Below are 12063 nucleotides of genomic sequence, written 5' to 3' on the forward strand. Positions count from 1 at the left end.
GTTTTTCCACAGTTATTTTCACAATACCCAAGTAAGCATACCTACAACTACATTTACCGTCCTTTAAATGCATATTTTTCCAGTAAACTGCCAGGGCCCTTGGCCGATCTTAAGCCTTATTGTAAAATTTGGGTGGGTTTATAGACTACGGCGATATTCCGTTTCTTCAAGATCTGTCCTATGCTGTTATTAACATCTTTAATAAGTGATGGGGTATCCTTGTAGTTAACAGACGTCTGAACATCTCTACGGTCTTTGCATCGCCGCTTTAAGGTTTTTTATGTCAGTCGCCAACACATTAGTGTTTTGGATGAATATTTATTCTTTATCAACACATTAGTGAAATATTCAATTGTGTATCGAGCAACTCTGGTACAGATATACTCCTAGCTATACATGCCACTTTTACCGTATATGGTGTTTTGAATCCCTGCGTAGGTTGCGGTCCATGTGTGTGTAGGTTTCCTGATACTCCATGTGACCTAAGGTACCATCCTTTTTCTTGCAGACTAGAGCGCCCAGAAAATGTAATTATCATTTAATTCCTCCTCCGTAGGTAAATTAATTTCCGGATGAGTCTCACTGGGCTGTTCATTAACACGGCCTTTGTGATGTCTCCACAACACACATAACGGAACCAGATGTCCAACTGTTTGGTTGCGGTTCTCCGTGGTTGTACTTCGAATTTTTCTGTGAAGAAACTTGAAAGTTAACCACGTGTGTAATAAAACTGAATTTGTTGTTACAACCTGATTGTTAACGTTACCTTAGTGAGGAACGTTGAACGGTAATAAAAGTTACTGAATACTTGTTTTTAATGAACAATTGATACAGTTCACTTTCAAAAATAACAGTTACATATTACAATATAGTTACTGCACCCTCGTGCCTGTTAAAGCAGTTATTCAAACCGTCGTTCTTCGAACTGGGTGAATTAATCTCTCCATATAGAGTTTCAAATTGTTTTAAACAACTCTGGGTCATTTCTAAGCTGTCGTTTTCTCTAGTTCTCCCTTGCTAACGACATTTCTGCACAGGATCCTTTTAAGATGACGCCCAGACACACGAGTTCGGGCAGCCAGGAAACAACAAGAAGATGAACAATAAGAAGCCGCCAGAGACTTCTGGCAGATAGTTTCCTTTAGTCCAGATAACCCAGAGGTCCTTCTAGACTCAGAGGTACCAACAATCCGACCAGGCAGGAATAGAGGAGGAACAGCTTCCAACAGCTTAAACTCCTATGACTCGAGCCAAGGCTAATTAGTCCCGTCATTTAGTGCCAGTGTCAGAGTCACAAATCTGAATGATGAAGGTCACGAGGTCTCGAAGATCAACGTAGAAGCCTGTCGGGGTTGCCTGGGATGTTACTTTTGAGCAAGTCCACTTTCCTGTTGTTGTGGGGCTACATCTAACAGGGCGATATGGACAACAACCGATAATTTGAGGTGGACCTGAACGTTGGCCCCCAAGTTCGCCTGGGCATTCTGGTATTTTGCCAGATTTGAGGGAAAAGAGTCAAAGTATTACCCAGTTTGTTGTTTAGAGGGTATTGGGACGTGGTACATCGAAGAAGTATTTTACAATTTTAGTCTCATTTGTCAAATTTTACAGCAGATTTGTATATGTCTCTTTGGTATTGTTATTATTTACTCTGTTCATTACTATAAATTTTGCTTCATCACTTTTAATTAATAAGTATTGCGATTCTCGTAAAGTTTCAGTTATGTTTTCATTTTCAATTTGCTTTCTCACAGGTACTTACTTTTAATTGATAAGTGTTGTGATTCTCATAAAGTTTCAGTTATGTTCACATTTACAATTGTGTAACCTCAGTCCTGGTGTATTTCATTGCTGTAGAAAGAGTAAAAAGCATGTCCGTATTCCACTGTCAGGTATCTAGCGTTAAAGTTCTTTGGTAATGAAAGACAAATTGGTATTTATTATTCACTCTAAATTTATTTCATAACGAATGCACAGGTTTTTGTGGACCACTCGTGAGTAGAGTTTTAAGACTATAGCAGAGAATTACAGAGGATTCAAGCATGAAGAGCACGTGCAGCAAGATCAGCAGCGAGGCACTGAAGGAGACAGAGAACTACACATCCCGGCTCCCAGCATCCTGGATGTGGAGGACCGGTGCCTGCTCTGAAAAGAGAAAAACGATTCTCGGTTACCATGGAGCCGTTTTCATGAAGCTCTACTAGTATCACTCTAGATGTAACAATATTACTAGGGCATTGCTTTTGATCTTTTACACCAGCGTAAGAAGTTGCAGGAAATTAAAAAATGGTGGTGGTAGTTTTAATTAGTAGATAAAAGTACACATCGTGTTAGGTGCAGTTATCGCAAGATTATCATGAGTTAAACAATGAGAAAGTTACGACGCAAAATAATCTTCTTCCAGAATCAGCTGCATATCTTTAACCTTCAGTCATTGCCCAGAAGAGCATCTGCAGGGTCGCAACGTGTTACGCTGCACTTGCACTGTATTTGCTTCAGAGTACATCTGCAAAGCATAAGCTCTCTGGTCAAAATATACAGGATGTCCCTGAAATGTTTCGACAAACAGTGGTTGCAGAGGGGTGTCTTGAGGAGCAAATTGAGAATAGGAACCTGTGTCCTGAAACGTCACCCAATGACGTCACAGAACGTCGAAGTTACAGGAGCCGGCGCCTGCCACTAGGCAAGCCCTTTGGCAGGAAAGGTGACTTTGTACGCTGACGGACCGTAGGCGGAACGTCTCGCAACGTTGTTTCTTATTCGCTGATCGAGAGTGACTCCCACGATCGCCAATGCAGAAGGGCCTTGTCTCCTATGAATGCCTTGATCTGTTATCTTGGTGGATAACACACTCGTGTTTCCATCTGTAGTTTGTTTTTTCCTCTACGCAGAAAAACGTTGTAGATTTCAGAGGGCTCCAGGAGAAATATGAACTGTGGATGTAGCATTCATAGGAGACAAGGCCTGTCTACGCAGTAACTAGCTCTATCTTCTCCATTGGCCACTGTAGCAATCAGTCGCGATCCATAAATAACAAATAACACTGCCAGATGTTACGCCTACGGTTCGTCGGCATACAAGTCACTTTTTATGCCTAGCGGCAGGCGTCGGCGTCTGTAGCTCCCACGCTCTGCATCGTCGTTGGATGACGTTTCCGTACACTGATTCTTCGATTTTTTCCTTAAAAAGTCTGTCGCAACATTTCTGGGACACCTCGTAAATCATAGCCTTAGTTTTGGAGCACTGTAGTAGGGATAGCGGTTATCGCTGAAACAATTGGTTTTCGGTTAACCTGAGTGTTAAAACTGCACAAAACAACCGGTTTCTGAAATAGCCGATTTACGCTTTTTTATTACCGTTATTTCCTGCAAAAACCATAGACACCGAACAGTTTGCATTAAATAGGCGAATAACAGAAAAACTTAGTCCGTCCACCGTTTGCTGGTTTTCACTAAAAATGATAAGTTATAGTATACTAGAAAAAGCCACCAGTTTTTTGAAACCTTACTCCAAAATCTTCTTGTAATCGGAGGTCAAACCACTGTTTGGGCATCGTGAATAGTCAGTGTTAAAAGATGAAAACTTAGGTCAAAGAACTCTGTTTTTGATGTTAATTTGTCCGTTTTCAAGGGTGTAAGCAGCCGAACGCAGACATAATCAACAGGTCAACTATTTTCTAATGAATTGTTGTGAAGTTTTAAATTTATTACTGTTAACATAATTAAAAAAATGGTTCAAATGGCTCTGAGCACTATGGGACTTAACATTTGAGGTCATCAGTCCCCTAGAACTTTGAACTACTTAAACCGAACTAACCTAAGGACATCACACACGTCCATGCCCGAGGCAGGATTCGAACCTGCGACCGTAGCGGTTGTGCGGTTCCAGACTGAAGCGCCTAGAACCGCTCGGCCTTACATAATTCCTTCTTCATTTTTATTTCATAGAAACGGCTGATAAATCTCTAGCCTTTTACGCAAATTGTACTTCATTGGTACGTGACTTCGTAAAACGTTTCCAGACTAGGGCTCTCGCCGTTCTACAATACAACGGATATATGGCGACGTCAGCGGGAAACTACCGTATAGGAAGTGTGGGGACGAGTCTTGCACGCGTTCACGCCTGCCTTAGGCCACGACACACGGCAACAGGGACATTATTGTCACAGCAATGCTGCACCACCTCTTATGCTATGTGTTTGTCGCTCGTTTCTGTCGGCATTGTTATTAAGTGCTGAGCGCTTTCTCCATTTTCTATAGCAACTCAGTGTTTCAAACCAATGCAAGTTTTACGAATAAAAATTACTCCTTTTTTTTTAAAGAACGATTTATTTGGAAACGAAACATTTCAGCACTGCTGCTATGGTTAATTGATATTTAGGTTTATTATTTGGTTAATAGTAAACAATAAAGAAAAACACCTTCTCTAACCGAGACCAAAGAAACGCTGAAAAATACCGGTTATTTAGAACTAAAATACCGATTTCCATATTAATGGGTTGGTCTTTCCCATCCCTATAGTGCAGATGGTATAGAACTGATGTCAACCTCCACTGCTGATATAGGTCACAGCGGTCAAATGGTATGTGTGTGTGTGTGTGTGTGTGTGTGTGTGTGTGTGTGTGTGTGCGCGTGTGTGCGTGTGTGTGTGTGTGTGTGTGTGTGTGTGTGTGCAGGCAGCTAATGCGATTGCACAGTGTGGTAGCTGACGTAGCGACAGCAGCCCAGCAGCCGCTACGGACAGCTGGCATGGCCTGCCTCAGCGCTGACAGCAGCGGCCGAATACGGCTGCAAGGACCACATTGCCTGGCCGCCTTCTGTCTGGTCAGGTCTTAAGATGGCTCCACGTGGAACCATGGCACATGATCACAGCACGAATCAAGTTGCGCGATTTCTTGGTGTCGAGGTCGCAGGTTCGAATCCTGCCTCGGGCATGGATGTGTGTGACGTCCTTAGGTTAGTTAAGTTTAAGTAGTTCTAAGTTCTAGGGGACTGATGACCACAGATGTTAAGTCCCGTAGTGCTCAGAACCATTTGAACCATTTTGTCGAGGAGGATTGTCCAATGTATGGCTTATCATTCGCAACCATGTAACACAGCATGACAAAAGTGACTGGAAAAAAAGTCCTGACAGACAGGGACCACAGTCCAGTGTCATGTCTTGCCAATGACAGCCAGTTCCAGACCCGACACGAGTTGCTGCTGTCATACTGGTCAATCTCAACCACTTTCCTAGTGAAAATTGCGAAATGAACTATATGCGATGGACATTTGGAGTCGTTTACCTCACAAAAGGCCATTGATCACAGCGGTACGTGAAGTAGCACGTCTTCAGTGGGCCATACCGTCGCTGGCACACAGGTCGGCAAAGATGTAGCAAGAAGACCGGCAGTAGGCGTTGGATCAAGCGCGTGTATCAGGAAGAGGCCAAAGAGAGACTCGCAAGCAACACGCTGCCAACGCCCTCTCAGCCTCAAGTATTTAGATCGCCGCCGCTGACCGGAGGCCCTCAGTCTCAGTCACTAGCTCAGCCGCTCAGTCTCTGGCGCACCAACTCGCACTCCAAGTTGGTGTCTGTCAGTACATTGCGACAGATTAGTGTACACAGCGGGACTTGTACTTGACCCATAGCGATACTACAGTTTGCAATAGCTAGAATACCGATATTGTCTGCAACAGGACTATTACAAATGGCTCTGAGCACTATGGGACTTAACTTCTGAGGTCATCAGTCCCCTAGAACTTAGAACTACTTGAACCTAACTACCCTAAGGACATCACACACATCCATGCCCGAGGCAGGATTCGAAACTGCGGCCGTAGCGGTCGTGCGGACTATTACAGAACAGCATGTACCACAACACATGGACTCTCTTAAAGATAAGTAGCTTCCTGTTAATGTAAATAAAGAACCTTGTTAATACACGTGTGCAGCTGTGTTGTAGAAATAGGATACCGGCCACCTAACAACATCCTCTCCCTATAGTAAAAGACACTACAGTGTCGACGAGGACACATCACAAACATCACAGAAACGGGACACTGGAGGCGTTTAGTGTGGTCCGATGAGTAGCGATTTTGCCTTTTTTTAGATGGTGGAAGGCCGACAGTACAATGAGGCGTTCAACCGCAATGTGTAGAGGGTGTAATCCAAGCCGGAGGTGGTGCTGTGATGTTTAGGGGGGTTTCTCGTACGATGACTTTAGCCCATTCATTCAGATTACCATGGAGATGAATCAGGGTATTTATTTCGACATTCTCGGTGGCCATTTTCCATCGTGATAGCTATGTGGTAGGCACTTCCGCTTTCAAAGGTGACATTCGCATATCCACAAAGCTGTGCACTTAGATACCTGTTTCCCCAAACACTTGACCACACTGTCGCATCTCAACTGCCCCAAAAAGATTACCTAGTCTATACCATAGAGCAAAAGTCTGGACTATTTGGGACAGTGGATGAAACTTAGCAATCAACAATCCCAGAACTGAGGAGCTCTGTAGGATCCAATTTTCAGTGAGTGGTTTCAGCCAGATACGGGGCCATGATCAAATCTGGAGAGACAGTTGTACATTATTAGCCTGATGGCTTCTGCTTAAAATGCAGATTTTATCAACTTTTTAATTTCATGTCTCAAAAAATGGCTCAAATGGCTCTGAGCACTATGGGACTTAACGTCTGAGGTCATCAGTCCCCTAGAACTTAGAACTACTTAAACCTAACTAACCTAAGGACATCACACAGATCTTTGCCCGAGGAAGGATTTGAACCTGCGACCGTAGCTGGGGCGCAGTTCCAGACTGTAGCGCCTAGAACCGCTCGGCCACACCGGCCGGCTAATTTCATGTCTAAGATGACAGAGATGCGCCGATGCTTGTTATCGAGTCTGTACAGCAGAACTGCACTTTGGGAATTCCATATGGACTGGGATGTGGAACGGAATTTGCATTGAGGAGCGAGACTTACTAGGGTAGTTAGTGCTGCTGTGCAAATTTACTGTGCCAGGGCGGCGCTGCGCGGTCTGAGGCGCCTTGTCACGCTTCCATTTCGGTGCAGTTCCATCCCCCCCCACCCCTCCCCCCCCACCCCCCACTCCCCACCTTGCGCCGGCCGGTGTGGCCGTGCGGTTCTAGGCGCTAGGCGCTTCATTCTGGAACCGCGTGACCGCTACGGTCGCAGGTTAGAATCCTGCCTCGGGCATGGATGTGTGTGATGTCCTTAGGTTAGTTATGTGTAAGTAGTTCTAAGTTCTAGGGGACTGACGACGACAGATGTTAAGTCCCATAGTGCTCAGAGCCATTTGAACCATTTGAACCCCGCCCCCCCTCCCCCCCCCCCCCCCCCCGGTCTCCCCCAACCGTCAATGGACGGTAGAAATGAAGTACCAAGTTGAGAAATCGGTACATTTCCGACATATTCTTCTGTTAGAGTTCAATAGACGGGTTGCAGCAACGGAGGCAGCAATACGCTTTAGCGCCATGTATGAGGACAATGAAACTGGACAGAGCACGGGAAGGAAATGGTTTTCTCGTTTTAAGGAGGATGGCTTTGGCACTAATGAGTCTCCACGTTCAAGAAGACGTTCGGAGTTTGATCAAGATCGTTTAAACACATTAATCCACAATGACCCATGTCATTGAACTCGAGAATTGACAAATGTGGCGAACTGTGATCTACCCACCATCGTGCGACATTTGCATGCAATGGGAGAAGGTTCAAAACTCGGCTTTATATCTACCGCAATGCTCTAAGCCAAAATCACAAAAATCAGCTGGTGGCCGTATGTGCATCTCTGCTTGCTCGACGCCAATTGGCTCGTGAACAACACCAAGCATTCCTATCCTATATCGTTACTGGTGACGAGAAATGGTTTCTTGATGTTCCTGTTATGGTCTTCAGTCCAGAGATTGGTTTGATGCAGCTCTCCATGCTAATCTATCCTGTGCAAGCTTCTTCATCTCCCAGTACCTACTGCAACCTACATCATTCTGAATTTGTTTAGTGTATTCCTCTCTTGGTCTCCCTCTACAATTTTTACCCTCAACGTTGCCCTCCAATACTAAATTGGTGATCCCTTGATGCCTCAGAATATGTCCTACCAAAGGATCCCTTCTTCTAGTCAAGTTGTGCCACAAATTTCTCTTCTCCCCAATTCTATTCAATACCTTTCCATCAGTTATGTGATCCAGCCATCTAAGCTTCAGCATTCTTCTGTAGCACTACATTTCGAAAGCTTCTATTCTCTTCTTGTCCAAACTATTTATCGTTCGTGTTCCACTTCCATACATGGCTACACTCCATACAAATACTTTCAGAAACGACTTCCTGACATTTAAGTGTATACTCGGTGTTAACAAATTTCTCTTCTTTAGAAACGCTTTCCTTGCCATTGCCAATCTACATTTTATATCCTCTCTACTTCGACCATCATTAGTTATTTTGCTCCCCAAATAGCAAATCATTTACTGCTTTAAGTGCCTCATTTCCTAATCTAATTCCCTCTACATCACCCGAATTAACTCGCCTCGTTTTGTTTTTGTTGATGTTCATCTCATATCCTCCTTTCAAGACACTGTCCATTCCGTTCATCTGCTCTTCCATATCCTTTGCTGTTTCTAACAGAATTACAATGTCATCGGTAAACCTCGAAGTTTTTATTTCGTCTCCATGCATTTTAATTCCTACTCCGAATTTTTCTTTTGTTTCCTTTACTGCTTGCTCAATATACAGATTGAATAACATCGGAGATAGGCTACAACCCTGTCTCACTCCCTTCCCAACCCCTGCTTCCCTTTCACGCCCCTCGACTCTTTTAACTGCCATCTGGTTTCCGTACAAATTGCAAATAGCCTTCCGCTCTCTGTGTTTTACCCCTACCACCATCAGAATGTGAAAGAGAGTATGTTAATGCATGAAAAAGAAAGGAATGGTTGACGCCAAAAAAGGAGAAGTTCCCCGTACAGAGACCTGCGCACGTCCTCAAAAGATAACGTTATGTATCCGGTGGAACAGCGACGGTTTGGTGTACTAGGAACTGCTTCCCCGAATTGTAACCATCACTGCTGACATTTATTGTCAGCAACTGAGATGTCTTGCAGACGCAGTCCGAGAACAACGACCAGGAAGTCTGCATGAAGTGATGGTATTCTACGATAACGCCTTCCCACATTCTGCTAGCCTGACAAAGAACACTATAAAAGAGTTAGGGTGCGAAGTCACTTTTCACCCACCTCACTCTTCTGATCTTGCTCCCTCAGATTTTCCCCTTTTCCGCTCTGTACCGAACAGCCTTCAAGGTACTCCCTTTCCGGATGAAAACGCCCTCCGAACATGGATCGACGAGTTCAGTGCCTCAAGCACGTTTCCTACAGTCGCGTAATCGAAAAGTTCCCCCAGCATTGGCAGAGTGTTGTAAATAGTGAAGGAGAATATATTACTGATGACTGAAGTTTCTGTTACGTGTACCTGTTGTGTTTAACAGTTATTATGGGAAACTGCCACTAACTACAGAAGTAACCCAACAGTTATTTGCTATTCTTTCAGGTGTCGCAGTGTATTAGTTTCGACACGCCAGGTGAGTTTTTTACGTTGTTTAACGCCTGCGGCAGGCGAGTGTGTGGGCAGACTTACGGAGCAGAGTGGGCGGCTGCCCGGCTACCCGGCGCAGATCTTGGTGGTGCAGGAGGCGGCGGTGCCCTTGTCGTTGCAGCGACACGTGTTGCAGTCCTGCATGAAGGTGCTGCCCGGCGTACACGTGGAGGCTCGCACCGCTCTACTTGCTCCTGCAACAATGCACACAGGGCGGGTGAGTGCTGCGGTGACGGCAGTAGCAAAAGAGAGCCAGCTGCAAGTTTTGTAACGTCTAGCGAAAAACTGAAATTGCTTAATATTGGTCTTGAGAACGACAGTGTAAGAAAGTTAAATCAGAAACTAAATGACTGGAAACATTTACAACGGGACATATTCAACATCACGACAGCAATGAATGACACCAGTGTACGAAACCTCGCGTCTTAAATGGACCAGATGAAACGGTACAGTAATTTCCGCTCCATAAGCAGCAGGTTTCGCTGCTCGCTCGCACCGGGAAATACAAACGGAGGCGGCTCCGCCGCCAATTTTATTGCACGACGCGGCCGGCCGCGGGTGCAACAGAACCCATGTGGACGGGTGGAAAGAAATGTGTCAGGCTTCATAATACGTATTTATATATGTCGTGTATTATGAATTTCTTGTACGTGAATGTGAATCTGCACATGAACTTTCCTAATCCTCCTCACACCTTTCCATAAAGCGTGGCGAAATCTTAGTTGGGAAGTAGTTCTGCAGTATAGTAGTGCCAACCTTACTCCTGGGTAGGGGATCAGAGAGACGGCACAGGCAGGTAAAAGTCAAAGACGTTCCAGTGTCACAAGATTTGTAGTGGAGAGGTTGGTCACGGCCAAGTGGTTCGACCACCCCCTCCACCGGGGCCCAGGAAGACCTCTGGATGCCCGCGATATTGTGGGAGTGTTACAGAAGACGGGTAAGAGAGCAGACGTGTCGTCAGTGCGTCTGTCTCGATGTTCACGCGTGGAAGAGAGGTATCTGAATATTTGCACTAATTCTTTTATTTCCAGCTTCGGACTGTTTAAGGAAATGAATGTTCTCGTTTAATTTCGGAAATGTATCTGGTCCCCAGTTTGCCCATTATCCTCCTCACATAGTGGATGTCCCATGTAAAATATTGGGAGTCTTTGGTGGTATACATTTGGCCTACGCAATTCCCTCTTGCCCGTAGAAATGTGCGTACAGATTAGTTTATAACATACCCGAGCTATAAGTTGTAAAACTGTAATATCTGTAAACTGGAACAATTGCTGCAATCGCTGTAAAGTCGAGTGATAATGTTTAAAATAAATAGATAATCAATTGTCATCAATCTTTAACATACCCAAAAAATCATAAAAGAGTCAAGTTACAGGAATTCATTAAAAAAAAAAGATAGAATGCAGGGACCCACACATCAGCGTGTGAGTCCTCCAGCCCCTTGCCTAGTATCGTACAGAAAGGGCACGCTCTCTAGGTAGCGCTCTCAAGCTCCCCTCCCCTGTTATTAGTTGCGCAATTTTCATTCAGGGCTTGACGACATCAACTTTCATCTGGCGTCCCTAGGCAAGGAGGTTTGACGGTAATCTTTCACAAACATCGCAGTATCTGGACAGTAACTGGAGGCTATTTTTGCGCTTTTCGAACGATACAAAACGACAGGCCAGTGAGGGAGTTAGCCTGTAGTGTGCGAAGAGTGTAGTTCAAGCTGTCGGTGGTTCTGTGATGTTTCGAGGGTGTTTTACATGCAACGACTTGGGCCCTCTCATTCAGGTTACTGTGGATATGAATCAGTATGTTTATTTCAATATTACTGGTGGCGAAGGGTTACTCTTTCTTCTACATCTTCATGGCAGTTTTGTTCTGGACACTTCTGTCTCCCAATATGGAAACAGCCGTGTCCCCACGTTCCTGATTTGATAAACACTCGGGTTCTCCATCGCACCTTGACTGTTCTGCTAAATCACTCCATCATAATGCTATAGAAAAAACGCTCTAAGTAAAAAGCAACGCTCCACAAAGGAATTATCCGAACGGAACTGTGGGACGGAAATCAGTAGATGTGCTGCACGTGTACAGGCAAACAAACGATTAAAATTTCAGAAAAAATAGAGGATTTGTTCAAGAGGAAGAGCTTCGGCTTGACACTGATTCACAGATTTGTTGGATGTCCTCCTGAGGGATATTTTGCCACATTTTGTCCATCTGGCGCGTTACATCGTCAGAACGAGCTGGTTGGAGAGCCCTGTGTGTAATGCCCCTAACGTTCTCAGTTGGGGAGAGGTCCGAAGGTGTTGCTGTTCACGTAAGATTTAGCAAGCACGAAGACAAACACTAAATACTCTCGCCATGTGCGGGCGGGCGTTATCTTGCTGAAACATAAGCCGACGATGGCTTGCCGTGAAGAGTAACAAAACGGGGCGCAGAATATCGTCTACGTAACGCCGTGCTGTAAGCGTACCACGGATGACGACCAAA

At 44.8% G+C, this 12063-nt stretch overlaps 1 long non-coding RNA gene across 1 annotated transcript in view; it reads right to left on the reverse strand.

Moving 5' to 3' along the window:
* Positions 1–1936: 1936 nt before the first annotated feature.
* LOC124711648 overlaps positions 1937–12063 on the reverse strand; it is a 28461-nt gene continuing 18334 nt past the window's right edge. The window contains exons 2-3 of the long non-coding RNA XR_007005495.1: positions 9628–9779; positions 1937–2145 (exon numbers count right to left, since the gene is read on the reverse strand). This is a non-coding gene — a long non-coding RNA (uncharacterized LOC124711648). The remainder of the gene's footprint in view (positions 2146–9627; positions 9780–12063) is intronic.

This window comes from Schistocerca piceifrons, chromosome 8 (genome assembly GCF_021461385.2).
Source record: "Schistocerca piceifrons isolate TAMUIC-IGC-003096 chromosome 8, iqSchPice1.1, whole genome shotgun sequence".
Taxonomy (NCBI): Eukaryota; Metazoa; Arthropoda; class Insecta; order Orthoptera; family Acrididae; genus Schistocerca; species Schistocerca piceifrons.